General features: G+C 45.1%; 1 protein-coding gene across 2 annotated transcripts in view; it reads right to left on the bottom strand.

The window, feature by feature from the left end:
* Positions 1-15887, bottom strand: part of TSPAN14 (tetraspanin 14) — a 40570-nt gene extending 24683 nt beyond the window's left edge. The window contains exon 1 of one of the 2 annotated variants that reach the window (XM_053388210.1): positions 15426-15887. The gene's annotated coding sequence lies outside the window, so the exon portion shown is untranslated. Of the gene's footprint in view, positions 1-10963; positions 11086-15425 lie in introns of those variants that run through there. The other variant, XM_053388211.1, reaches the window with a different exon arrangement.
* Between the last annotated feature and the right edge of the window lie 11217 nt (positions 15888-27104).

The following is a 27104-nucleotide window of genomic DNA, read 5'->3' as shown; positions in this document are numbered from 1 at the left end:
GAACAGCCCTGAATTGATCAACATCCTTGGTGTGGAACCTGGTATTCTACCACCATTTTAAAAGTTACCACCAAAAGGTGGCATATGTGGTTCCTCCGCTCCTGCATTTTATCCTCACAGCAAAGTAGGTTGGGCCAAGAGATAATGAATTGTCCCTTCACCCAGTGAGCTTTTCATCTGAGTGGGGCTTCAACTTTATATCTCCCTAGTCCTTGTCGGACTCTCTGAAACCATCACACTAGCTCTCACCTTCAAAAATTCAGGCTTTATGTGCTTTCTTTCTATCAGATCCACATCAATTAATTCCTCCCATTCCTTCTAGAATCCATCTTCCATTCAGAGGACACACACACACACAGCCCCTTTCTACTTATCCATCAGGTGCTACCAAGTTTCCCTGCTGCCCCATTCACATTGTCAGCAACCATTCCATCAACAAAGGTTTCTGCAAGAAATTCAGACAACTGCTACTGTATACTTTTGCGGTTTCTTGTGTCCAGTGATGGACACTGGAGGACCATAAACAAAGTTTTCTCCATCAGCCTAGTTTAAATGTAAATGGAATGAATCCTAGCTCATTAGGTGACCAAGAATTTCTGCACTGGGGTTAATAAACAGAAATTATCCTCTGCCCTTAGTTTCTCAACTGCTGAAGCAACAAAAGCCAGGCCAAAATCAGAACAAACCTTCTACATATTCTAGAAATGCCCTTGGCTGCCAAGTGGAAACAACGCTCGAGTGATGGATTGCTATGTTCTCTGAAGGCATCTGTGCTATCAGCCACTCACCTCAAATGTCCGATTTTGTTAATTAAGGTTTCAGGTAGGTTTTATATAACTGCTTCTACAAAGCTGGGGGGGGGGGGTTCAGCCTGTTGTGAGCCGTATTAATCCAGGCAGTAGAGCTTCCTATCACAGTTCACATGGGTTCATTGAACCCCTGCCCATAAAAAGAAGAAAACTTCTACCGCAACCACCCCAGCCTTCTTCATTTTGTGTACAGTGGTACCTTGGGTTACAAACACCTTGGGTTACAAACACTTTGGGTTACAGACTCCACCAACCCAGAAGTAGTACCTCAGGTTAAGAACTTTACCTCAGGATGAGAACAGAAATCATGGGCTGACGGCACGGTGGCAGCGGGGGGGTCCCATTAGCTAAAGTGGTACCTCAGATTAAAACAGTTTCAGGTTAAGAACGGACCTCCAGAACAAATTAAGTTCGTAACCAGAGGTACCACTGTATCTGTAAAAGTCATACATGCAGCAATGTTCTGTTTCCAAACCAAGTGGAAATTGATTTCCAGAAAGGGAGTAGGCCATTTTTGTGCTTGACAGAAACTGACACATGATCAGAGAGCACAGAGGACAACAGAGTTGTGGTTCATAGAGAGGGGAATTGTTCCCTGTAGCCCTTTGTGCTCCCTTCAGTCTCACAGAAGGGCAATGAGACATCTGACCTTCTCTGCTGAGGGCACATTTGCTTGGCTACTGCTGACTGGAGCATAGCCAGCAAGGCAGTCGTGTTCCTCCCCATTCTTAGTTGTGAAGGATTTGCGTGAAGGATTTGCTGCATTCATATTTTAAAAGCAGAGCCCTTAAGCAATACTGCCTTTCATGCTGTTTGGCTCCTGCCAAAACGCTCCCTTCCGTGCAACTATCTATGGCACAAGAGTCCTTCTGGACAGAACTGGTCAGCCATAGACTCAATATCTAGCCTCAGACAAATCCTTCTCTTTCCATCTTAATTCCCATCCTATAGAAGGGAGTTCAAAAGTTACGGAGTAAAAGTAGTGAAGGATTCTTCTAGCAGATTAGCTATCTGGCCATGAATGGGCCACTTTTTCACAATCTCTAAGGTAGGAGATGTGTTGGCAGACCTTTGGAAGGTAAGATGTGTGCAAGGAGGAAAAAGAATTGGAGAAGGTGGGACAAGAACTAGATGTGAGGAACATCACATCATAATGTTCAGCTGCTCGGGCTTTACAAGGACGTAATTTATGTCGTCGTCGTCGTCGTCCCCCCCCCCATTCCTTTTTTGGTATCTTGAATGGTTTAACGGATTTATTCTGAAGAACAAAAAATGCACACTTTAGCAAAATCACAGAAAATGTGACGCATGACTTGTCCGCTGTACCCGACACGTACACTATGTTTACCAAACCCGTATTTCAAACAGGACCTATGTTGTGTTCCAACATTCTCCACCCAGCACCCAACCCACAAAGGCAGAAAAGGAAGCTAACATTAAAAACAGGCAAACTTTGGGCAAGCTGCATGTCAGCCAAAACAATAACAACAATAATTATGGGCTCTAAATCCTGCTTTTAAAAGAATCCAAATCTATACCCTATGTAGGCTTGTGTAAAATGTAAAGTGCAACTCTTCTTGCCCCAAGGCAGTTTCTTTTTCCGAGAGATTTGCAGGACACAGTTGAAGAATACGGTCTTCCTGTAACTCGGACACTACAGTGCCTCCCCTACTGAGGAACTGCTTTACAAAAGCACAACATCAGAAGGAATCAGATGCCAAGTGTGGAAAGCGCACTCCAGGGCAGGGGTTGCCAACTTTTTAGGACTAGTGGGCACAATTTTAATTTTTAGGGAGTGCGAGGAGTGCCAGTCACAAGATGGCCGAGTTCAGGCTGTGTGGCATAACCAAAATGGCTGCCATGGGGAGAGTGGCATAACACAACATTAGAGAGACAACCACCCCCGGCGACCTTATGATTACCATGGGAAATCAGTTGGGTCTTGCTGGTCCTAGTTATGGAGATTTCACACAGGCAGACACTGGTGTTGTTACTGTCTAGTAACAAGGAGCAATTCTTATTACCAGCAAAAATGTACAAGGCAGCCGTACCACCCTCATTTCACAGAATTTGTTTAGATTAGAAGTTAACAGCACATTTTGCCCCATAATGTCTTTTCTTCCCCTAGGAGGGCCAGAAACTTACTTTAAAAACAAAACAAAAAACCACAACTGAAATCTCAGAGTCTGGGGCATCTGCAAAGCTTTCATGGATGCCATGAACCCTGCTCCAAAGGATTACTGAGTTAAGATAAGCTTTTCTGGGAGTTGGCGAACCATTAAGGCTCCTTTGCCCCATTTCAGTGCATTGAAAAGCAAGTGGAGCTGTGATTATTTGAGTATTCTTGTGAGGCCCCAGTATATGGAAGAGGCTGCTTAGTAGGTTATAGCAGCTAACTTCCAGGCCACTCTAGCTTAGCCTTACCTGTGTATGCCTGTTAACTTTCTTATTCTACTTGATGTGCCTTCTTCCTACAATCAAACCCTTTCAATAAGCTTTGTCTTGCTTGCCTGGTATGGCCTTTTTCCTGACACCCCCCCCCCTTAGGGCTTTTCATATCCTGGACCGACCCAAACTTCCTTGTTGGATCCCAAACAGTTAAAACGCTTACACTAGGGTGAATCTGTATTCCTACAGGAGGACTTCGGAAATCAGTGTTGTTTCTCACCATCCCCCACTCCTGCCTTCCTGAACTAAGAGATATATTTGTTTGCACAAAAAATTGCACACACATGTCCTAACTTACAAAGCACTACCTACAACTTTTTGCAAACAAAAGCAGCTTTGGACACGGCAGATTTGAGGGGAGAAGTGATGGGGGTGTGTGCTTAAAATCCATTTCCTGGTTGCTGTTTGGCCTACCCAAATTTTGCTCCCCAAGCTGCTTCCTAACACAACCCAAGAGGCTTCAGACACATGTTTGGGAGACTACAAGAGTTTAGATCCTGGAAGGAGGACAAATAGTTGGAGGGGTGGGGCACCATTTGAAGTTGAAAACTAAGCTTGCCAGGAAATGGTTAAGCAACCCCTCTAAACCACTTCTCTGTTCACATTGGCCCCTTTTCAAAAGCAGCTTGACTCACAGGGGTCAGCAAACTTTTTCAGCAGGGGGCCGGTCCACTGTCCCTCAGACCTTGGGGGGGGGGCAGACTATTATTGGGGGAGGGGAATGAATGAATTCCTATGCCCCACAAATAACCCAGAGATACATTTTAAATAAAAGCACACATTCTACTCATGTAAAAACATGCTGATTCCCGGACTGTCCGTGGGCTGGATTTAGAAGGCAAATGGGCCGGATCCGGCCCCCGGGCCTTAGTTTGCCTACCCATAAGCTAGTTTACGCCCAAAAAAGAAAAATAAGTTGTTGGAAATTTGTTCTAAGCATTTTGGCTAGGGACTGGGGAGTGGATGAAGCGTATTCATTTAGGCAGGAAAAGAGCAAATTGTCAGGACATTAGCATCTCACCGTTTTTTAAAAAACAACCACCATCACCGAACAACGTACCATGTGGTGGAATGCACACTGTAGTTTGGCAATTTGGTAAAAAAGAAAAAAGGGGGGGATCTGTAATCACCCTCCAACCTTTAGCTTGTTTGTGTCGTGCTTCCCCAGCTACATTCCAGATTTCCAGAAACCAACAGACTATTCGGCGTCCTTTCGAATAAAGACTTACTTTGCATGCACATAACTCATTATTGTTTGCATATTGCCATGCATGCTGGTGGCGTTTAGTAGCGTTTCAAAAGCAACCATTTGTTTCATCTATTTGTTCCATGAATGTACATTCCAAATGCCAATTCCAACTCGCACGCTGGTCTAGTTCCGTGGGCGGGTGACATTCATAAAAGGGACACTTCTTTCTTACCAAACCCATATTTTCTCAGAGTGGCAGTTTCTCCCTTCCCCTCTGGATGGATCACACTATGTTTCTCAAGAATTCACTCCCCAGCCACCTCTAAAGCTTCATTAATAATAATAAAAATGCCTATGAAAAGACCCTGCTTTGCATATGACTGACAAAGATTGGAAGTAATTTACTGGCCAGCAAGGCAGCTTAGGGTTTCTAGATGCCTTTATTCCAACTTACATCTGAGCTAGTCTCAGAAAACAAGACACACTTTAGAGAAACTTCAATAGTGTGTAGGAACCTACATCGGAACTGAAGAGCAGTGACAACGTGCATACTGCAATTTTCGGCCAAAAATGCAGAAAAGAATTCAAGATGTATGAAAAGTTACTGTTCTTCACTGTGTTATTTAGAAAAAAAGGCTTTCCAACAAACACACACATTCTCTCTCTCTTTTTCTCTCAACTAGGATGGGGGTCATGAGAAAGTTTCACCCATTGTGAGATGACTCCTTCACTGAGAATGTAGACAACTTCTCTCAAAACGCTTTTGTGTCGCAGGCCTCATCTAAAAAATAATAATGAATTGTTTGGCAGCTCTTGGGAGCCCTTTGAAAGACCTTACAAAAGTTACCCCCGAAATGACACGGCAAGAATGTGCTCAGAACAAAACAAAAAACCCCTTCAAATTTTCAAAGATGCAGCCACTCATCTGAGGCATAAATAAAGCAGCCTCTGGCTTAACCAGGAGATGCTATACCTGTTGAGAGAGGAAGCGAAACTAAGCCTGGGAGAACAGATGTGGCGGAAAGGGAGGTTTGATTCTGACACGTTTCAGTGGCCTAGAATGATATTGCCCACTTTGCTAAGGGCCTAGATGTTACTATGCAGACCTGCAAAAATCTCATGAATTTTAGCACCCACTTCACACCGTAACACATCATAGGGTTTAATGCTGTGGCTGTGGCAAGACATTTTGCTGCTCAAAAGCACACCCCACACCGGAAAGACCAAAACAAATATTTGCATCTTCATCTAATCCTTCCTTCTTTCTACTTCATAAAGCCACAGTCCTATGCATGCTTACCTGCCAGTAAGTCCTGCTGAACTCAGTGGTACTTACGTTCTGCATATAACCACACCACATATCCCCACTACACACACTTTTTTCCTGTGTCCCCACCCCCACCTTGCAAAACCAGGATTGGTCCCCTGAGGCCTACCTCCTCCTTGTTGCTATGACAGCTGCTCCTCATCAGCCATACAGTCTTGCAGGTGAGCAGCCAGAGCCGCCCAGGAGACATCCTGTACCATCACCCTTCCATGTCCAATAGCCACGAGCGCACACCTTGGCTCCCCTCCAGCTGATGTGGAAGGAGAGGCAGCCCAGAGAGGTGCACACTTCATATTTACTTTTGAGTTGGAGAGAAGGAAGAAGAGGAAGAGGAACGAAGCAGAACAGCTGCGATACTGTGGTGGGGTATCAGCAAGCTCACTTTCGTTTGGTTTTTGTACGAGTAAAAAAATAATCTTCCAGTTCTGAAAGATGCCCCAAATCTGCTGCCTGAAGCAGTTCAGCTTTCTGCATAGTCAGCCCAGTCCTGACTCTTAAACCAGTCTTCCCCAACAGGGGGTGGACTAGATGACCCTTAGGTTCCCTTCTGACTCTACAATTCTATGCTCATGCAAAAGCATCCCACAAGAGATTCCACTACAACAAATCATCCGTGTGTTTTTTGATCTTGAATGGCTTCTAGTGGTGCAGCAATCAAAAGCTGCTGTCACGTTTGCAAAGCTAAGCAAGGCTTGGGATGGTTTCAAACTGGACGGGGGACCATGTGTCAAGATTCCTGCATTGAAGAGGGTTGGCTAGATGACCCTCAAAATCCCTTCCAATTCTGAAATTCTTCATTTAAAAAACCTATACCCTGGGGGCAGTTTCCAGTACAGTGGTACCTCGGTTACATACGCTTCAGGTTACATACACTTCAGGTTACAGACTCCCCTAACCCAGAAATAGTGCTTCAGGTTAAGAACTTTGCTTCAGGATGAGAACAAAAATCGTGCTCCGGCGGCGCGGCAGCAGCAGCAGGAGGCCCCATTAGCTTAAGTGGTGCTTCAGGTTAAGAACAGTTTCAGGTTAAGAAGGGACCTCCGGAACGAATTAAGTGCTTAACCTGAGGTACCACTGTAACGAAAACCCAAAACAGATACACACACACACACACACACACACTACTACTCTAAATTATCCATCACTTTTACATACTTTCTCCAAGGAGGTTGGGGACAGTGCTATTTTTTTCTCACAATTACCTGTGAGAGAGATTAGGCTGAAGAATAGTGAATTGCCCCTGGACCTCCCAGAGAGCTTCAAGGTCAAAACAAAGGCTTGAACCCAGGTCTGCCTGTTCCAAATCCAACCCTCCACCCATTACAGCACGTTGTCCATCATGTGACCAACAGGCGCAGCAGTTGAAAGTCAGGCTAGCTGGGAACCTTTTTTCCCATTGTGCATTTTCCCTCCGGAGGTTCCTTTCATTCGCCTATGTCTCAGCCGTGACCTGTCTGAACTCTATTGTACTGAGTAGAATGCCCAGAGAATGCTTGGGATTATAGCTAGGAGCAATGCTGCGGCAAGGCAATCAGTCATTGATGCTACCACAGAGAAGGCTAAAGTTCAGGATCCCCTAGCACCAAGCACATAAACCAAGACACTTTCTTATTTACGTTTGCCCAGCTAAGGCGTTTTTCAAACAGCAGATGGGAAGACTGGACCAGTTCCACCATGAAGCAACCTTAAGCAGTTCGTTAGAGCCAAACTTGATGCAGCCGATGACGACAGAAGAAAATTTCTCATTCTAGTTCTGGCTTGACAGGCGCAACATTTCTGCTCACGATCAACTGGGAGCAAAGGAAGGGTGGAGGGCTGATTTTACAGAAAAGCAAGGAAGAATCAGGCAACGGGCTCTACTCAAGGAAGGGGAGAAGATTCCAGTCTCATGCTCCAGACACAGAAACCTGAACAGCAGCTGCCTCCAAGTCTGCTACCAACCATCTTCGGCCTCTTGTCTGTCCTGATGCAAAAAACGAGCACAAGTGGTCCTTTTGTAAGCTAAAGAGAGGTGGACAATGGCACTATAGTTACAGAAACCAGTAAAAGCACATTTCTTCTGCCAGAAATCTGGAAAGTGCTGCTTGCAACCAGCGGCGGCTGGTGTTAATTTTCCCACTTTTAGAAATGCGTTGTTTCATAAAATTAATTAGTAACATGGTGGATGAACACAGTACAAATAAACTGGGCAACTGGAATGGTGACTAGTCAAAGCTGAAAGCCAAGCTGTACTTAACCATCCCCAGGAAGCAGATAGATACATGTACAGTTCTTCATGCATGTGAAAATGAATACACTGATAGCTTTAAGAGCTTTTCTTCTTCTTTTGCCTTAAAATCTAAACAATGTAAGAGAAATGTGTGTTACTGTGTTTTTAGCAATTCTCTATTTTATATGTAAATTATATAAAAAGTCATGTTAAAGAAAAGGGTGGGGTAATGCTACTACTACTACTACAATTTTTTATTTTTATTATTATTATTATTATTATTATTATTATTATTATTATTATTATTATTACTGTACTACTACTACTATTACTATTATTATTATATGTCATTTGAAATATTTACAAGTATTCCAATAAAAATATTTTCAAGTAAAGTTTGAATGTGTTTAAGGATTTAAACACCACAGCCACAGCAATCCTTTTTTGTTGTTTGGTGGGTGGGGAGGTGAAAGCCATGGCCGAGCTATCAATGTCCTTCCCACTCACTGCAACCACAGTGGAGGTTGGATGCTCCTCTCTTTCTGCCTTCCGCATTTCTTTCTCCTTCCACTGCAGCAAACAGGAGATCCACTATATCACCTCTGGGGGTGGTGTAGCTTGAGGACTCCTTTTGGGGATGTCTGGGGAAATGGAGCAAGTTAAGGTCCTGTGTGGCGCTGTGGGTTAAACCACAGAGCCTAGGACTTGCTGATCAGAAGGTCAGCGGTTCGAATCCCTGCAACAGGGTGAGCTCCCGTTGCTTGGTCCCGGCTCCTGCCAACCTAGCAGTTCGAAAGCATGTCAAAGTGCAAGTAGATAAATAGGTACCGCTCTGGCGGGAAGGTAAACGGTGTTTCCGTGTGCTGCTCTGGTTCGCCAGAAGCAGCTTAGTCATGCTGGCCACATGACCCGGAAGCTGTACGCCGGCTACCTTGGCCTATAGAGCGAGATGAGTGCCGCAACCCCAGAGTCAGCCACAACTGGACCTAATGGTCAGGGGTCCCTTTACCTTTACGGTCCTGTAGATCCTTGGCTGCCTCCCCACCCCACATGCTACTGGCAAAATGTACTGGTGGCAGCCTACCTATGCCAACTGAGTTTTCAGGTGGCCTCTGGTGGCGTAAGTGCTCTCTGACTGATGGACTTTCCTGCCTGGTGGTCCCTATACCTGCATTCTATGGCTTCCCACCTGCCCTTAAGCCAGCTTTAGGACTGCAGCCAGAGTTAGAAACTCATATACAGTGGTACCTCAGGTTAAGTACTTAATTCGTTCCGGAGGTCCGTTCTTAACCAGAAACTGTTCTTAACCTGAAGACCACTTTAGCTAATGGGGCCTCCTGCTGCTGCTGGAGCACGATTTCTGTTCTCAAACTGAAGCAAAGTTCTTAACCTGAAGCACTATTTCTGGGTTAGTGGAGTCCGTAACCTGAAGCGTATATAACCTGAAGCGTATATAACCTGAGGTACCACTGTATATAATATAATTGCCAAATGGCACCTTAAACCTAGGTTGTGATCGCCACAATGGGATGTCTAGGTGCCGTTTGTGTGGCCTTTTTTCGTAATTGAGTTTATTATCATCACCATCATCATTATTTTCATTTACATACTGCTTTATATTTTAAAGTACAAATCTCAAAGTGGTTTACAACATATCAAAACATCAAGCAAGCCAAACCAGAATCAAACAGAAGCAAACTTCAGGAAAATATTTCCTATCCTCATTTTGTTTTCCCCAGGCGCTAACCTGGCGTTCAGAGATCTCCACGTGGTCGCAACTGGACCCACATTAGTTGCAAAATGCGCCTGGCTAATTTCTAACACTGCCTGTATGCACTTTATTGACTTTCCTCCCCTGCGATCATAGAATTCATTTCAGCTACTTTTGCCTTCTTGAAAATCATTTCAGAAATTTATACAAATTTTTAATTAAAAAACATTTTATTTATTAAATGTGATGTCACTTGAATGCGCTAAATCAGATTTCTAGTGATTTAGGGCACTGAGAATTCTTCCAGATTCATTAAGCGATCCAAACTCTTCCAGAAAACCCACATTTCTATTTAGCAGTGTCTTTGCGTGGGATTTTACTTGAGGATTTTAGTTGTTTGTGTCTTTTTAGTACCTTTTCTATTGTCCAGCGCAAAGGACAGGATACAAATGTGACAGACGCTCTGAAGGCTCGACAGAAAAGGAAAGCTTATAAATAGCAGAAAGAAATGAAGTATAAACACAGTTTTTTGAGGTTGCTGAGGGAAAGAGGAGGACATTCTTTGTGGAAGCTATTCTCCTATTTCCTCATTCTTGTATCTTTTCATTATAGCCGGCAGAAGTATATCCAGCTTCCTCTGTTCCTTCCTTTGCTAGCGTCTCCCAATAAATAAGGCGACCATCTGGCCACCTTCTTTAAACTAAGCTTGCAAATTCATTATTGATCCTTAAAACCCTGAAGAAAAAGGAAAATATATATATATATGGGAGATTGTTCAAACAAGAACTCTCAAAAACAGTCATTCTATAATCAAATAAAATATCCATGAAACAGTTGGGCGGGGGGGGGGGGTCAGTCCATTACAAAGAACTAGATCCAAGCCAAAAATTTCTCAGAAGACAAGAGAGATCCCACCCCCTCACTCCAGAAAAAGTCCACTTTGCAGATTTTTTGGCTGAATATTCTCCACCATTTTTGGTGACAGCCCCTGTTTTTCCTCTACGATGCCGTGCATTGCTACTGCTGAAGAATGCAAAATGGAGGTCCCATTGCCCAAACTTGCTGCTGCTGCAGCTCCCCACCCACCCCCCAAAAAAGGAAAAAAGGAGCTGTACTATTGATACTGCTGAGGAACTGTTGGATTCAACTGCTTCTCCCTGATGAAATTCAGTGTAACAGCGTCCCAAATTCTCTGGCCGCAATAAAAAGGCTAAAGAATTTCAAGAAGTGTTTTGCATGCACAACTATAACAAAACAAAACAAAACCCACCCTGGTTGTTTTCATAAGCATCCCCAAAGACAATGTTTGGCAGACTCCCTTCAGGAAGATGTTTCACGAGAACGTTGCCGTGACAGAGACAGAGCAGTTCTGGGTCACCATCTTCAGTCCAATTTGCAGAAGTAACTCGTGCTGTAATAAATGTGCCAGTCTTTTAAGGAAGCCGTTAGCCTTTTTGTTTCCTCTGGAAGCAATGGCAAAGCTCCACCAGGAGATCAAGATGTTAACACTTCTTGCAGACATTCAACAACTTTGGTGGTGGTGGTGTGGTTTTAAAAAGGCTTCTCCCACACAACCCGCCATATTTGTTTGAAACTGAACTTCAAAGACTAGGTAGTGGGCAAATGTAAATATATGTAAACTGATGAATAGTTTGCACTACCGCTCATTCACTTGAAGAAACAATTTGTAAAGGTGGTTTCCATTTAGACAACCTTTTTGCATCTTACTAGAACTGGTCACCATATCTCTGGCCAGGAAAAGAATTGGTGTTACCAACCTCTTAACACTGGTTATGAAATAGGGAGCCGACAACCCTTCCCACCTCTTCTACAAGGCACAGATCTCCCTCTTTTTGTCCACTATAAGCCACTGTTTAGTGTTACTCTGCATCTGCACTAACCAGGGGGAATCTTGGTTACCATTAGCCTCTTAACTCATTTAAACTCTTGGTGCTAAATCTGGGTTTGCAAACCCAGCTTAGCATGAACCATGGTTAGTGTCACTGCAGATCCAATGCTAAGCCACATTTAAAAGCCACTGATGGAGAAGGTGAGGATCTGGAGAGGAATCATGAGCAAACAGTTCACTAAGAGATCTTAAGTGGGATCATATGTAAAAGTTCTGAAGAATTATCGTTATGATTTTAATATCATATGCTTTCAAGGTAGCAGCTTCTGTACCAGACCTTTAGATCATACCCTTCTCCGCTATACACTGCCTATCAGAAAAATATCCTTCAGTAATGCCAGTAGCTTCTTTTTCTCAAGGCCAGAACTGTAGCTAGGTGATCTTGCACCCCTGGCAGAACCGTCCAGATTGCACCCCCTAGCCACAGACTAATTAGCTCTTCTTTCCGCCTCTCCTCCAACCCCCCTCCATCCATTCGATTCACCCTCTATTTAAAACCATTTCTTATGAGGCAATAATCGACATTTATATTTATGGACATATTTTTAAGCCAATTTTGTGGAGGGACCCCCATCGCCTGCACCCCTGCGGGGGCCCACCTCACCACCCCTTAGCTACAGCCCTGCTCAAGACACCAAGTACTTGCCTGCAGTCATTTCTGCAGCACTGAGAAACACAAAACAAAAGCTGGGGGCAGAAACATTCTTGACCCTTCAATGAGACCATGTATCAAGTGCTCACTCTGTCTCACACATTTGAATGACCCACACATTTTGATCCCAAAGTCATCAAGAAGCACACTCTCAATAAGAGGAAGCCAATACTCATTAGCTTGGTTCAGGTGCACATATCTTGGCTGACTAACCCTCTAACTATTTGGAGTTTGTTTAAGATCCTGACTTGTTGTGATCCTAGTAACCACAGTTTCCTGGTTGGGATGTAACAACAAACAATGGTTAATCTAAGAATTCCTAGATTTCGTTGCATCACAATAGCCTCCCCCCTTGGGTGTTCTCCATGTGACACACTCTCAACAAGGCCTCCTCTGATTGTCTTAGAAGCAGAAAGACGTACAAGAGATAAGAAAATCCCAAAGGTATGCAGGTAGGTTCCAGACCATATAGACCATAAACATAATAGCCAGCAGGCTAAAAATTGTGCATGATAGCAAAATTTACAAGTACTTTCCACACAATCCCATCGTGCTGTAGAAACAGAGCTAAGAGGCATAGCCTTGAACTTTTGTCACCCAACTGAAAGCCACCATTTGCGGAACAGTGACACATTATGGAAACCACTCTCTTGCTGTCCCCTATGGCACTATCTGTGAGGAATTGGTTACTGAACAAAAAGCAGTGTTCAATGTGTGACCATCCTATGGCACTGGGGCCCCACAAATGTGCAGTCATCCACTTGACTTCACATCTCAATGTCCTCTCCACATCAACTGCTAAGAGCTTGGCGCATGGATGTAAAGATTCACAGTGTAAGCAAGGAAACTGAGGATTGCTGCAGGGAACCAGTCTTCAGTGGTGCTCCTGTCATTACACCAACACAGGATTTGGCCCTTGGCTAGCTTCCAGGTCTAGAACTACAACAGGTCCTCCTTCCAAGCCACCACAGATTGCAGGTGTGATCCCTGTATGGGACAGCTGCATATTCAGGTTGGACGAGATGATCCTCAGGCTCTCGTCCAACTCTGTGATTCTATGGCTCTGATAGTACCATTCCACACCTACGATGTTTCACCCCTGTTCAAGGAAATAGGCTCTGTTTTTATTCAGAAATAAATTTAGTCTGCCAACTAACAAGAGGAATTTAAAATCAGAGCTGCTAACTGTGAAGTAACTGGAATGCTTGGTGACTCAATGGGAAGTACAAGGCAGGGAGTGGTTGTGTCTGAAGCATCAGCATATCAGTACCAGATGAGACTTTGCCTTGCCTAGCAAATCCACAGGCAGGGCCACTCCCAAGAGTTGCGAGGTTTTATCATTTTGTGTCCAGGCAAAACTTTTCTGGGCAGTGCCGCCTTTCTCACTTTGCACAGAGCACCCAAGAAATTCAGGTGACCCACAGTCCAATTTCCGGCCTGCCAAGGATACCCTGCCCAGCAACAGTACCTTTTCCAAGGACCCAGCGTTTCCACAGTTCAGAACAACCGAACTGAGTGAGCACAATGTGGAAGAAGATAGCTTTCTATGTGCAAGAAGTTATTCTCTGTACGTCTGCAAGTTTCCCTTTATAAGTCCCTAATCCCCTCAAAAGAGTTACAACTCGAAGAGTGGTTTAACACTGAATCCCTCTTCCCAGGGAACTCTGCAAATTGTAGCTCTTTAAAGGGAATAGGGGCAACTCTCAGCACCTTTAACAAACTGCACTCCCCCCACCCCCATTCTTTGGGTGAGCCCATGTCTGTTAAAGTGATATGATCCTGTTTTAAATGTAAAGTTCAGACAGGGCCCAAGAAGCTAACCAGCCTAGTAGCCAATTCTTCCTTCACCACAGACAACAGGGCAGCATCCTCTGCTGCACAGGAGGGCAGGCCACATGAAACGCACGCCTATTCTTTCCATCCTGCCAGTGTACTCCACCCTGCCTAACAGTAGGGCCGGCATGCAGTTAGCTGAAGACAGATAATAAATTCAGCAGTAGGAGTTATTCAGTTGGATGGTTTAGTTTTGAGCCTACTAAGTTGTCATCATCCTATGAACAACAACAAAAATGTTAGCACATTTGCAAAGCTAAGCAGTACGGTTTCAAACTGAGTGTAGGACCACATTTTGAGATTCCTGCTTTCCAGGGGGTTAGACTAAATGACCCTTTCCAAGTCTACAATTATATGATTCTATGAACCCCCATTTATCGGATGCAAAATGTCTCACCGCTAGTATACTGTTAGTTTACTACTAGTTTTATCAGGAAAAAATATAGTGTCGCTTATCTAAACTTTTCACCTGAAAACAAGCAACTAAGTAGTTCAGAAAGCCAAAGGGATGAGACAGGGTGTGGCAAATAAGTCATAATTTTCCTGTCAAATGAGCTACGCAAACACTCAATGGGAAGCCAGGAAATTGCTCTCAGGAAAAGGTTCAAAATTGAATTCAGTTTTCATGAGAGGAGGGGGGAATACCTCTCAATACAAGTTAAAGCTCCTCTTCCCCAAGTCTGCCGATTTAAATATTTCAAAGGAGGGAAATTTTAAAAAACACACACTCATCTGCCTTCCCCAATGGAGAATGAAAGAAACAAACCTCTGATAAATAGGATTGTTTATTAATATGTCAGGGAAAAGATGTGTACGTTCAACAGGAAAAGCACTTTAAGTTCATCAACCCTTGAGTTTCAGTCTTGTTTTTAAAAACAGGAGCAGCCATGTGAAACTAAGGGGCCGATTGTTTTTAGATGCTTTCACCCGAAATCGAGTTAAATAAAGGTGGGGAAGAGAAACGACCCAGCTCCCAAAACCGATACAACAATACACAAAATTCTGGTTTTGGTTCCTTTCGGAACTCGAAAGCGGAAAACTCTCTGCCCAAGCTGAACTTGCTATGGGCCTTCTGAAAGCCCTGCCTTCCTGAAAGGCCCTGCAGCTTACCAAGCGGGGGATATATATATATAAATATATATATTTGTCCACATTCTGTGAACAACTCGATCCCAGTGGGCAAGGCTCGCGCAAGAGAAGGCTTGGAGCGGAGAACAACAAAGCGAAAGACAACAGGGTCGAGAGACAAATCCAGCAGTTAAAGTTCTAGCAACAACAACCGGGTCGGGCAGCAGAGGCGAGCGCGCAGCTCAGGAGCGCACAGGAAACCAAACTTACCAAGTAGCAGGGAGCCTGGCAAGTTTCCACCAAGTTGTGGGGGGAGAACCCCGAAGTGCCTTCGAGGAAGAGACAAATTCAGCTCCTTTCGTGCTTTAAGCGTTCCATGAGTCCGCCTAAACGCCGCCCAAGGAAAGCGAGCTTGGAGAGGAGCGAGGTGGGCGTCGGGGCTGCCCTCGTTGCGCGCTGGCTCTGTTCTTGGGCAGGACAGGAAATCTCAAGCGCAAATCTCGCCTGGCCACGCCTTTTTTACAACCCGGCGCGCCCTCCCCCACCGGCGTTTCTTTCCTTTCTTTCTCTCTCTCTTTCCCTCCCTTCCCTAGTACTGTAAAAGGGAAGTGCGAGGCCGGGGACAGCGAGCTCCCTCTCCCTTCCTGCGCGCGGCATAACATCCGTCGAGCCGCGCTGCGTTTTGGGGAGCCTGGTCGCAGCCTTGCGCTGAGAAGCCCCCTGAGAGCAAGGCGTCGCGCGTCTCTCTTTCTGCGGGGGGGGGTGTCAGGGGTGGCAATTTGAATAAAATATTGAGGGGGCAGGTAAGCCCCGCCCAGCATAATCGATCACATGATGCTGCGTATTCACACTATTTGATTGGCAGTGTTCGTCAACTGGGGAGGGGGGAACCCCGTTAAATATTTTATGGGGGGGCAAAGACCACTCGACCCCTAAGAGTTAGTTTCTATGGTGGGGGTGTATAAAAAATGCATGGCCAGGCATTATTAGCTCAACCTTGGGGGGCCAGGTTTTGTAGGACTACAAGTCCCTTCATCCCTGATCACTGGTCCCCCTGCTTGCTAGGGTTGATGAGAGTTGTAGTCCCATAACATCTGGGGAGCCAAGGTTGACAAAGGTTGAGCTAAGAATATCATCACCTGGCAGAGTCAGAGATTTCTAAGTCCTCTCTGTGCCCAGTTCCTGGTGGCACAATTTAATAAGGATATTGGGCTGATTGCCAAAGAATTGATGCTTTTGAATTATGGTGCTGGAAAGTCCCATGGACTGCAAGAAGATCAAATCCATTCTTAAGGAAATCAGCCCTGAGTGCTCACTGGAAGGACAGATCCTGAAGCTGAGGCTCCAATACTTTGGCCACCTCATGAGAAGAGAAGACTCCCTGGAAAAGACCCTGATGTTGGGAAAGATGGAGGGCACAAGGAGAAGGGGACGACGGAGGACGAGATGGTTGGATAGTGTTCTCGAAGCTACCAGCATGAGTTTGATCAAACTGCAGGAGGCAGTGGAAGACAGAAGTGCCTGGCGTGCTCTGGTCCATGGGGTCACGAAGAGTCGGACATGACTAAACAACAACAACAAATTGACTAGTTGGGACGTATGCAGAGGGGAGCGACTAAGATGATCAAGGATCTGGAAACAAAGCCTCATGAGGAATGGTTGAAGGAGCTGGGTAAGTCTTGCCTGGAAAAGAGTGGCTGAGAGGAGGTATGACAGCTATCTTCAAATATCTAAAGGCCTGTCACATGGAAGATGGCGCAACCTTGTTTTCTGCTCTGGAGAGTAGCACCCAAACCAATGGATCCAAGTTACGAGAAAGGAGATTCTGACTAAGCTTCAGGAATAACTTTCTGACTGTAAGAGCTGTTCAGCAGTGGAACAGACTCCCTTTGAAGGTGGTGGACTCTGCCTTAATGCATTTCTATCCCACCCTCAAAGAGCTCAGGATGCCACTCACCATTCTCCCCTTCTTTTTATCCTCACAACAACCCAGCGAGGTAGGTTTGCATGCGGAAGGTCCCAGTTTCAATCCCCAGCAACTTTAGGTGAGGCTGGGAATGTCAAGTGGGTATTGCATATGGATGCAATTAAAGACATTCCTATAGAATAACTCAATTGATAACTATGAGCCGTGGGAACTCACAAGCCTAGAGGCAGCATATCACTGAATACCTGCTGTTGAGGGCAGAGAACAGGGGAGAAAGCTGACACATTAATTCCCTGTTTGCCCTTCTCAAGGGTCCAGAAGAGCCGGGGCCACTTCCAGCCTTTGCATGCCCAGCCATGATTTAAATTTAAAAATGACAGAACACTGAAACAAAATAAGGTGCCGAAAAGAGAGCGAGTGGTTTGTTTATGATAAAATCAGCTGATCTGAGAGCATATCTTCACCATGGTCTAATAGCTATATTTCCTCCTATATACATAAAAAGTTAAGGCTGTCACCATCCAGTCCTCCATTGGAAGATTTGTCTCAGCGCAATCTTGGGTTTTCATGAAGTCAACATGGGCAAGAGAAGCAAAAGAGAAGGCAAGTTTCAAAATGGTGGTTTTAAACAAGAGCAGGGGTTTGAATAAACCAGGGGGGTGGGACACAGAAGAGCTGTGAGAATATGGGGAGCTTGAAGGGGCTGTGAGTGGATAGGGGTTGGGGTGGGGGGAGGGGTGCGGGTTGGCAAGTGGTGGATTAGTGAGCAACACAAGCAGGGGTGGCAGCCTCTAGTTATTATTAAAGTTTTTAAGTCTGATATGACAAAATCTATACTGGTTAACAAAAACCATGTCTTTTACCCAGTGCTTTTTTCCTGGGGTCTGCATACCCCTAAACATTTTGTGAATCTTTGTACTTTTGTCCATTTACTGTATTTATTTTCCCCGATTTGAATTGTAAAATGGTGATTTTCTTGAGTCAAAATGAGAGTACCCCTAAACATTTTTTTTAGAAAAAAAGCACTGCTTTTACCAAATCAGTTCCTCATTTCCTTTAACTTGTGCTCTAAGCTAAGAGTATGTCACATTTGGCTCTGATAACCCAGGTGGGGACTTGGGTAATATGGCGCCCTGAGCGAGGACAACCTTTGGTGCCGCACCCCAAATACTTCTTATTTTCGCAGTAATTCATTTTGGTACAGTTGCTTTTTTATCAGAAGGCACCTGTAGACATATAGGTGTTGTATTATTAATGTTGTTGTCGCTGCTGTTATTTTTTGTTCCCCCTCAGCTCAGCAACGGGGGAGGGGGGGAGTCATTCACACTGCCCTAAATCTGAATAAGCATAAAAAGAAGTTGTGAGGCTTATCAAATGCCAAAAAATTAACAAGTGTCTAAATTCGAGGCCCCATTGGAGTTTGAGGCATCTCACTGGCCTGTCTTTGAAAGCTTTCTGCAGTCATTTATAGCTGGCTGCTGTTGCTGGCAGAATGTGGGCACCTTCGATCTGACTCAGCAGGGCCCTTCCTGTCTTCGTGACTTGCAGCTGGTCCTGACGAGAGAAGCAGGCATGTCTGGACTAGAATGAGGCAATCTTTTCCTGTCTGCTGCACCCTTTTCTGCTTATCACTTGGCTCCCACACAGCTGGTGCTGCCCTGGTTCTTATTTCATTGACCACAGACTGGAAGCACAAGGGCACGAACCCTGCGTTGACCTGGTGACAGAGAGCTTGTGGCTGTAGGGTGGGGTCCGCGCCTTTATTTCCCTACCTCTCCCCATACTTCTTATTTCTTCTTTGGTGATCACTCATTGCCGAGTAAGATTGTCTTCCATAAACACGGTTTTAACAATGAGTCCGTAAGTTACTGTGGGGGCCAATTCTAGATCCACACACCCTTCCACAGTGGGGACATTGGTTTCCGGGCGGGAGTTGATCACGGTGTGGATTTGCCAAGCGTGCCTTCCTTGAGTGTCTTCAAAGCCCATGACACCTTTGGTAAAGGCTGTTCTCCAATTGGAGCGCTCACAGGCAAGTGTTTCCCAACTGTTGTTGTTTATACTACTTTTTTTTTTAGATCTGCCTTGAGTCATTCTTTAAACCTCTTTTGTTGACCACCAGCATTACGCTTTCCATTTTTAAGTTCGGAATAGAGTAGTTGCTTTGGAAGACGATAATCAGGCATCCGCACAATATGACCAGTCCAACGAAGTTGATGTTAAACAATCATCGCTTCAACACTGGTGATTTTTGCTTCTTCCAGTACACTGGTATTAGTTCGCCTGTCTTCCCAAGTGAGGTGTAAAAATTATTGGCGACACCGTTGATGGAATCTTTCGAGGAGTTGGAGATGGCATTTATAAGTGGTCCATGTTTCACAAGCATACAGTAAGGTTGGCAGTACAATAGCTTTGTAAAAAAGCATTTTGGTTTCCCTGCGAATGTCCCGGTCCTCAAACATTCTGCACTTCATTCAGCAGAAAGCCACACTCGCAGAGCTCGAGCGGTGCTGGATTTCGGCATCAATGTCAGCCCTTGTGGAAAGATAACTGCCCAGGTAGGAGAAGTGATCAACATTTTCCAATGTTACACCATTAAATTGGATTTGTGGCGCTGCAGAGGGGTTATTTTGTACTTGTTGGTGCATCAATTTGGTTTTTTGGATGTTGAGCGATAGGCCAACTTTTTGTGAGCTTCTGCGAAGATATTTAGTGTTATGTACTGAAGTTCTCACCCTGGGCCAGCAGGGGGATACTGTAGATAGTTTTCACTCAGGTCCACGTCAGTTATTTTAGGCGGGAAACCCTGGGTTGTTGTTGCTACAATGTTGATAGCTGGCTGCCTATAAAAGCAGGCCGGCTGAGCTGTTTGCTGTTCAGTTTCTATTCCAGCTTACAAAATAAAGAGCTGCTTTGGAGAAATCGCTGTGTCGTCTGCCATGTCTACCCACTATTTAACATTTAGGATGGTTTGGAGGTCATCTTCTGAGCGTGCACACACTACGTTGTCATCAGCATACTGAAGCTCTATGATGGAAGTTACGGTAACCTTATTCTTTGCTCTCCCCGTACACCCAGGTACTGTAGCATAGACAAATGCCACAAGCCACACTAAGAGGTTAAAACAGCATAGGAAGGCTGGGTGGAAAGGATAAAACATGGCTGTGCTCCGAGGGAAGGGCTGTAGCTCAGCAAAAGAGCATTGTCCTGCATGCAGAGTCAATCCTTGGCATCTCCAAGTAGAGATGGAAAGAGAAAGAGAATATGAATCTGAATTTTTTGAGTGAAAAATCTATATGCAACCATCCTTTCTGGAGTTTGAACATCACAAGATGTTCTTGCAGGCTAAAAGTTTTTGATCTAGGCCTGTCTGGATATCACACTGATTTGACTCCCCATCCTTCCCGAAGCCTGGCCTGGAAGATACAATCCTTAAATCCAGGCATAACATAGGCCGCTTTTGATAATTCACTGGCGCGATGTACTCTACACATGAACAGTGATAATCACATTTTCAGGACTGAGCCCTGAATTGCAAGCGTGTTCTGCTAGGCTCTGATATACCCTCATTTTTTGTCTGTTGGTTGGAATACCTTGTGCTTTTAATTGAGAAGGGGAAGGTGTTTTTGGATAATGAAAAGTTAGATTGGTGTTTCGGGGGAGGAAAACCGCATGCAACTAGAAGCAAGTGTTCCTCACATTTTAAGAGCTTTTTTGGTTTTAAGGGTGTGTGTTTTTGGCAATTGTTTATAAACAGTATACGAATTCAGAAATGTATGTCATGAGGCATGACTTAATTTCTAAAAAGAAATAGAGTCAGTCTTGTCTGAAAAGCATTTTTGGGCCCTCTTACATGGAAGCTCTTTCCTGCCTATCAATGTGCACATGATAATTGATGTCTTTTAGTAAGGAGACCCTGGCACTCTGCACGTGTGGAATGGTACACTTTCTTAATTAAGTGTTGTACAACGAAATTACAAATTGCAGCCCTACAAAATCAAAATGTCAACAGCCAGCATTAATTTCATCCTGCAGTAGCAGAAGATTGCACATAAAAACATGTGTAGGTAGCCAGCAGAGGTCGCTGTTGTAACATAACTGCTATTACTATAAAATATTAGGCTGCTGGTTGGTTATATTAGTTCAAAGAAGAAACAAAAAAATCCAAATGGGGCTTTTCACAATTTTACTAATCAGATCGATATTTTGACTCTTCCAATAAATGATTCAGGTAAAATATGCTCTTCAGCTTAATATTTCCCGTCACCACTTTCATGACTTTCAGTCCTTTTTTCTGCTATAGATGATTCACAGCACAGCCCTAACCAGGACTACTGAGAAGTGGGGCTTACTCCCAGGTAAGCAGGGTTAGGACTGCAGCCTAAGACTGCACTCTTATGGCAGTTGCCTGGATTTACCTCCAAGCAACAGGCACAGGATTACACTATGAATCACCATATTCCAAAATTCCAACCTGCAAAACAGCTAAGATGTTCCCTTAACTGTGTTTATCCAAGGGGGAAAAAATGTTTATCAGATTTTGCCTTCTTGCTAATCCACATTCTTGCAATATAAGAATCAGAAACTGTTTAACACTCTTCACAGGTATTTTTGCACCAGAAGGGAAGCAGGAAAGGGGAATTACCGTATTTTTCGCTCGATAACACGCACCTGACCATAACACGCACATAGTTTTTAGAGGAGGAAAACAAGAAAAAAAAATTCTGAATGAAACAGTGGATGTATCATTTTTGTGCTTCATGCTGCGGCCACAGACATGTGATTTGACGGTGAGTTTGGGGTAGCCCAATGCAAAGATCCTGAGGATCCATGTGGATCCATGCTTTGTAACCACGTTTTTGCACCATTGCAGCCCCAGGCAACAGTGGGTGCGTGATTTTTTTGGTGCAGGCTGTAGCCATGGACATGCTATGTGATCTGATGGTGAATTTGGGGTGACCCAATGCAAAGATCCTGAGGATCCATGTGGATCCATGCTTTGTAACCACGTTTTTGTACCATTGCAGCCCCAGGCAACAGTGGGTGCGTGATTTTTTTGGTGCAGGCTGTAGCCATGGACATGCTATGTGATCTGATGGTGAATTTGGAGTGACCCAATGCAAAGATCCTGAGGATCCATGTGGATCCATGCTTTGTAACCACGTTTTTGTACCATTGCAGCCCCAGGCAACAGTGGGTGCGTGATTTTTTTGGTGCAGGCTGTAGCCATGGACATGCTATGTGATCTGATGGTGAATTTGGGGTGACCCAATGCAAAGATCCTGAGGATCCATGTGGATCCGTGCTTTGTAACCATGTTTTTGCACCATTGCAGCCCTGTTTTTGCATCAGATCATTGCTATGTGATCTGATGGTGAATTTGGGGTGACTCAATGCAAAGATCCTGAGGATCCATGTGGATCCGTGATTGGAACCACGTTTTAAGTAGGGAGGGAAGGAAAAACATAGAAGCGACAAGGAGAGGGGTGTGCAGAGAAGCAGCTGGCTAAGAATGCAGGAGAGGGGTTTTACCGGAGGGAGGAAAGGAAGGCAAAAGTCCCGTCCCCCCCACAAGCCAGCCAGCTCTCTCTCTCCCCCCCCCCAACCTGCATGTTGCCTTCAAGTCCCAGACGCACGGAAAGGAATTGCCTGGAGGGGAGGGGTTTTCTCTGCTCTTTGTTCCGTTTGAGCAAACACAGTAAGGAAACAGAAGCAGGTGGGCAGTAAGACCCTGAGGCAGAATGCAGGAAAGCAGCAACTTCCTCCTTTCCTCCCTTCTCCGGACGATTTGATATTTGCCTGATTTATGCCTTCACTCGCGCTTGTGAGCTCCAGGGACCACACATTCGCTCAATAACACGCACAGACATTTTCCCTTACTTTTTAGGAGAAAAAATCTGCGTGTAATAGAGGGAAAAATACGGTATACACCTATAATGGGAGCTTTTTCTCTCTCTCTTTTCTTTTTTTAAATAGCACGCTAATAGGAAGATGATGGCCCATCTGGAGTCTGCGCCTTAGGTAAGTGCTTCAGTGTTATAGTAGGGACCAACTATGTCATAGCAACTGCTGGGTCAACTTGAAGAGAGACTCCCTTGATGTCTGATTGCAGCATTTGAGAATGCGGTGATCTTGCAGCCTTAGTACCATTTCCTCCTAAGCTTTCTTCCTTCTGTTATTTCCTTCCAAAAGTCTCCAACATTCAACGTTGTTCCTTACACTAGTGAAGGAAAGGGAGGGTGGGGGGAGCGCATTGCCCCCGGCACCATCGGGAAGGGGCTCTGGACACGCGCCATGCACCCCACCACCACACCGGGCGCCACGCTCCTGCGGGACATGCGCCACACTCCTGCAGGCGGCATGCCACACCCTTGCGGGCAGCATGCCACGCCCCCTGAGACACACGCATGCCACGCCCCTACCTGCTCTCCGCCCCCGGAGCATGCAGCTTCGCCACAGGTTTCTTATAGACAGGGAAGGAAACTTCCCTTCCCGTCCCACCATGCACTTCTGCTTCTGGCAGTATCAATCATCCTAAGGATTCTGCTTTTGTGGCCAAACGCATAATCTCTGTTCATCACTTAAACCAGACAATCTATAATCCCCCCCCTTTCCCCCCAGAAAAGTCCAGAACAAGCATTGATATGCACAGTCTCTAACAGCCAAGGAGGTTTGCAGTCTCTGGCTGCATAATAGGCTGTTCAGGGGATACGGTTCCTAACTGAACACTGTTAAAACTATGTTGCTCCCAATAACACATCCTGTGTAGGGTTCTGGTACTCGAGTACTTACAACAGAGGTGTAGGATCTCAACATGGCTTGGAGTGGGGGTGGGGATGCTCCTGTGCTGTTGAACATAAGCACCGCATACTTGTAGCACATTTGAATTGGGAAGCTGTCTAGTTTTTCTAAATCTCGCGATCTCCTCCTCTCTCTTTCCTCCAGTGGCATACCGTGGGTTGCCAGCGCCCGGGGCCGCTTGAAGCGGGCTGCGGAGGAACACGCACATTAAACTATCTAATGGCATCTGTGTCACCCAGGAGATTGCTGCCGCAGAGATAAGAAGAGTGGTCCTGTTGTCTGGAGAGGTCTCTTCCTGGTTCGCATGGAGAAGCAGTTTTCATTGGAGCCCATCAACAGAAGCGTGAAACTGTACTGAGGCAGCACCAGGTGTTCAAGTTCTGAGCCCCCTAACACTTTTGCACCAGGGGCAAATGCCCTTGTGTGTCGTCTCCCCCTCCCCCATGCTACACTACTGCTTTCCACAATTTCCTGCCTGGAGATGAACAGTGAGGGGGCATGAAATTCATGGAGGGCATATACGTAACTCAAGCCTCTCCCCCCAAGGCCTTTTCCAATTGGATCAGTGACCTCTGCCCAAAGAGTAGAGGCTGAACCATGTCACTTCCAGGGCAAATTGTCTACTTAGCTTGAGCAAATCTGAGTTGTGGAACATAGGAAGTTATACTCAGGTCAGCTTGGTGATATCTACACTGACTGGCAACAGCTCTCCAGCATTTTAGGCAGGGTCCCCCCACCCCCAAGCCCTAGCTGGAAATGCCAGGAATTGGAGATGGGACTGAAGGAGGTGAGGACAGGTGACCCCACCTAAGCCCGAAGTCACCCCCCCACCAGGCCTCAAAACTGTCCAAAATTCATTTTGTCTTCTAAAAATCCAAAACAGCTTTTCTCTGCTCTTCTCTGCTTTCCTCACAAGATGCATAGGAAAAATGTTATTCCTTTATCAGTACAAGAAGGCTTCAAAAGGCTAATGAATAGACTCTGTCATTGCCAAGAATACTCAAGCCTGAGAACTGACTTTTATCTCACTCAGTTGCAACATCTTTGGACATGCTGAACTGCTCTCATTCCCCTTTCCTGGGAAGGGCGCCAAGAGTCCCAAAAGAGTCCAAACACAGGAGCTTTCTGTTCATGCTCAGGGGAACTCGAGGCAGGACTCTGGAGGAGGAGAAAGGGGAGGGAACTGGAAGGGGAATATATACTCTGTGCAAATGACTGTGAACCCGTGCTTGTTTGTGAACTATCACACTTGCTCCTTCTACCAGTTCATGGATGGTAGAAATAAAGCTTTTTCTCCGAAACTATTCCTTGAGTGTCTGTTGACTCCCATCTTCCTTTCCTGGGCGCAATATTTTTCCCACCCGAGGGCAAAGCCTCATAAGGCTACAGAACTTCTTGCATGCTCAGTAGAAAAGGATGCCTGTGGCTTGCCAGCTGATTATGCTGAAGTCTTACATTGGCAGCCATTTTGACTAGCTCTGCCCCTGCACCACCATTTTGTGACAGGTGGGCCTCACTAATTTTCAGTCGTCTCACATGGGCCCCAAGGCTATCAGATTTTCAGAAACCCCAGTTCCAAGGGAAAAGCAGGAATGTAAGAAGTTGAACACCACTGTTATGTATTGGGTTTAACACTTTTTGTTACAAGGCGCGTTCTAACTAATCGTATAAGCGTTGGTAGACGAACGTTCTCATGGCAAGTAAGCGCAAGCACTTTCAACTGTCAGCTGTTCATGCTGGGGCTTTTATTGAGTAGTCCTGTGAGTTCAGGTTTTGTTTTCCTATGAGTGAGCCATTGTCACTGACAATGTTGAATAACTGTAGTTGAGGAACTTATACTGCCTTGGGCTTCTGACTTTTTCTGAACATTTAACAACCACCTTGCCAGTTCTGCAGTACAATTCATCCCATCCTAAGACTGCTTGCACTTTCAAAAAACAGCTACCATTGGAGTCCCGTTGCACATATATGCATTAAATAAGTGGACCAGAAGCCTGTTCCCATGTGGAAAGAATGTGTGAGGGGGCTGTAGGGCTGTGAGCATGCGCCTCTCCCGTTAATGCTTGCAACAGCCGTGCCCCCTCCCTCCCAAAAAAATGAGTATGTGGTTTAATAGATCAGTGCTAGTTTATTTTTAAAAAGGAATGCTATGTGGCAAGGAAGGGAGAAGCAGTCTAAATTATCTAAGACAAACACATCTTTCCTCAGTTGACCAACAGAGAATGCAAGTTCCGCCTGGAATCTGTATTTGTTGTGGTTAGAAGGCAGTGTATTTAATTATCTTTGGGATAATTGAGACCGCTGCAAAATAACAATGGGGAAAATGACCTATGCGCTGTGGCAGGGTAAACACAAATGAGGACCGACATGGGGGAGGTGGAGGGATGACACTCGTTTGTGTGTGGAGAGTAAAAAATAAAGAGAATTTCAGCACAATTTTATACACTTGCCCTCGTGCCAAATCCACATGAGTCCTTTTTGCCCCAAAGGAGTTGCACAGGAAATTGGGGCAACCAGCTGGGGTCATGAGGAGCGAAGAAACAAGACATGTTCTTTTTATTATCTATTTATGGTGCAATCGGCGCCGTTATACACAACCCGTTTCTACGCTGTTTGTGCCCGAGAACGGGCGTACTGCTTCGTTCCCAATTGGTGCGTATCTTTTCCCTTCCTGCTGAAATCCAGCAACTGTTCATGCCACAAATAACATTTGGGGGTTGTGTGGTTGGCATCCTGGTTTTCTTGCAAGAGTTGCCCTCCTGAGGGCAATAAAAGCAGCAAAACGGGGGAAGCATCACAGAACAATGAAGCAGAATTATACGTGGACGGTGGTGTAAATCTACCTCTATTGTGATATTATTGCACCAGTGACATGTTTAAGAACAACGCTGCAAGAAGACACTTCTCTAGAACAGCCCTGAGACTTCAAAAGCAGTTCTTGCTTCAAGCAGGTTTGCAAAGAGATATGCAATTACAAAGCCTGCCTTTGCCAGAATGCTCATTTGGGCATTGCAAATGCTTCACCCCTCTATGTTTTATTATAATGAAAACTAAAAATAAGTTACTCTTGCGGAAAACGCCCTTTGCCCAGAGGCCTAATCGAGATGTGAGTCAGGAGATCCATTTTCGGAAGGTGCTGGAGTTTTGCATGTTTTTTTAAATGTTTTTTTTTCAAAGCTGTAGTAGCAGCCAGGGATACCAACTGTTTTATTATATGACCA

Source organism: Podarcis raffonei, chromosome 5 (assembly GCF_027172205.1).
Source record: "Podarcis raffonei isolate rPodRaf1 chromosome 5, rPodRaf1.pri, whole genome shotgun sequence".
NCBI lineage: Eukaryota > Metazoa > Chordata > Lepidosauria > Squamata > Lacertidae > Podarcis > Podarcis raffonei.
The sequence above is the reverse complement of the archived record's forward strand: the minus strand, read 5'-3'. Positions and strand labels throughout refer to the sequence as shown.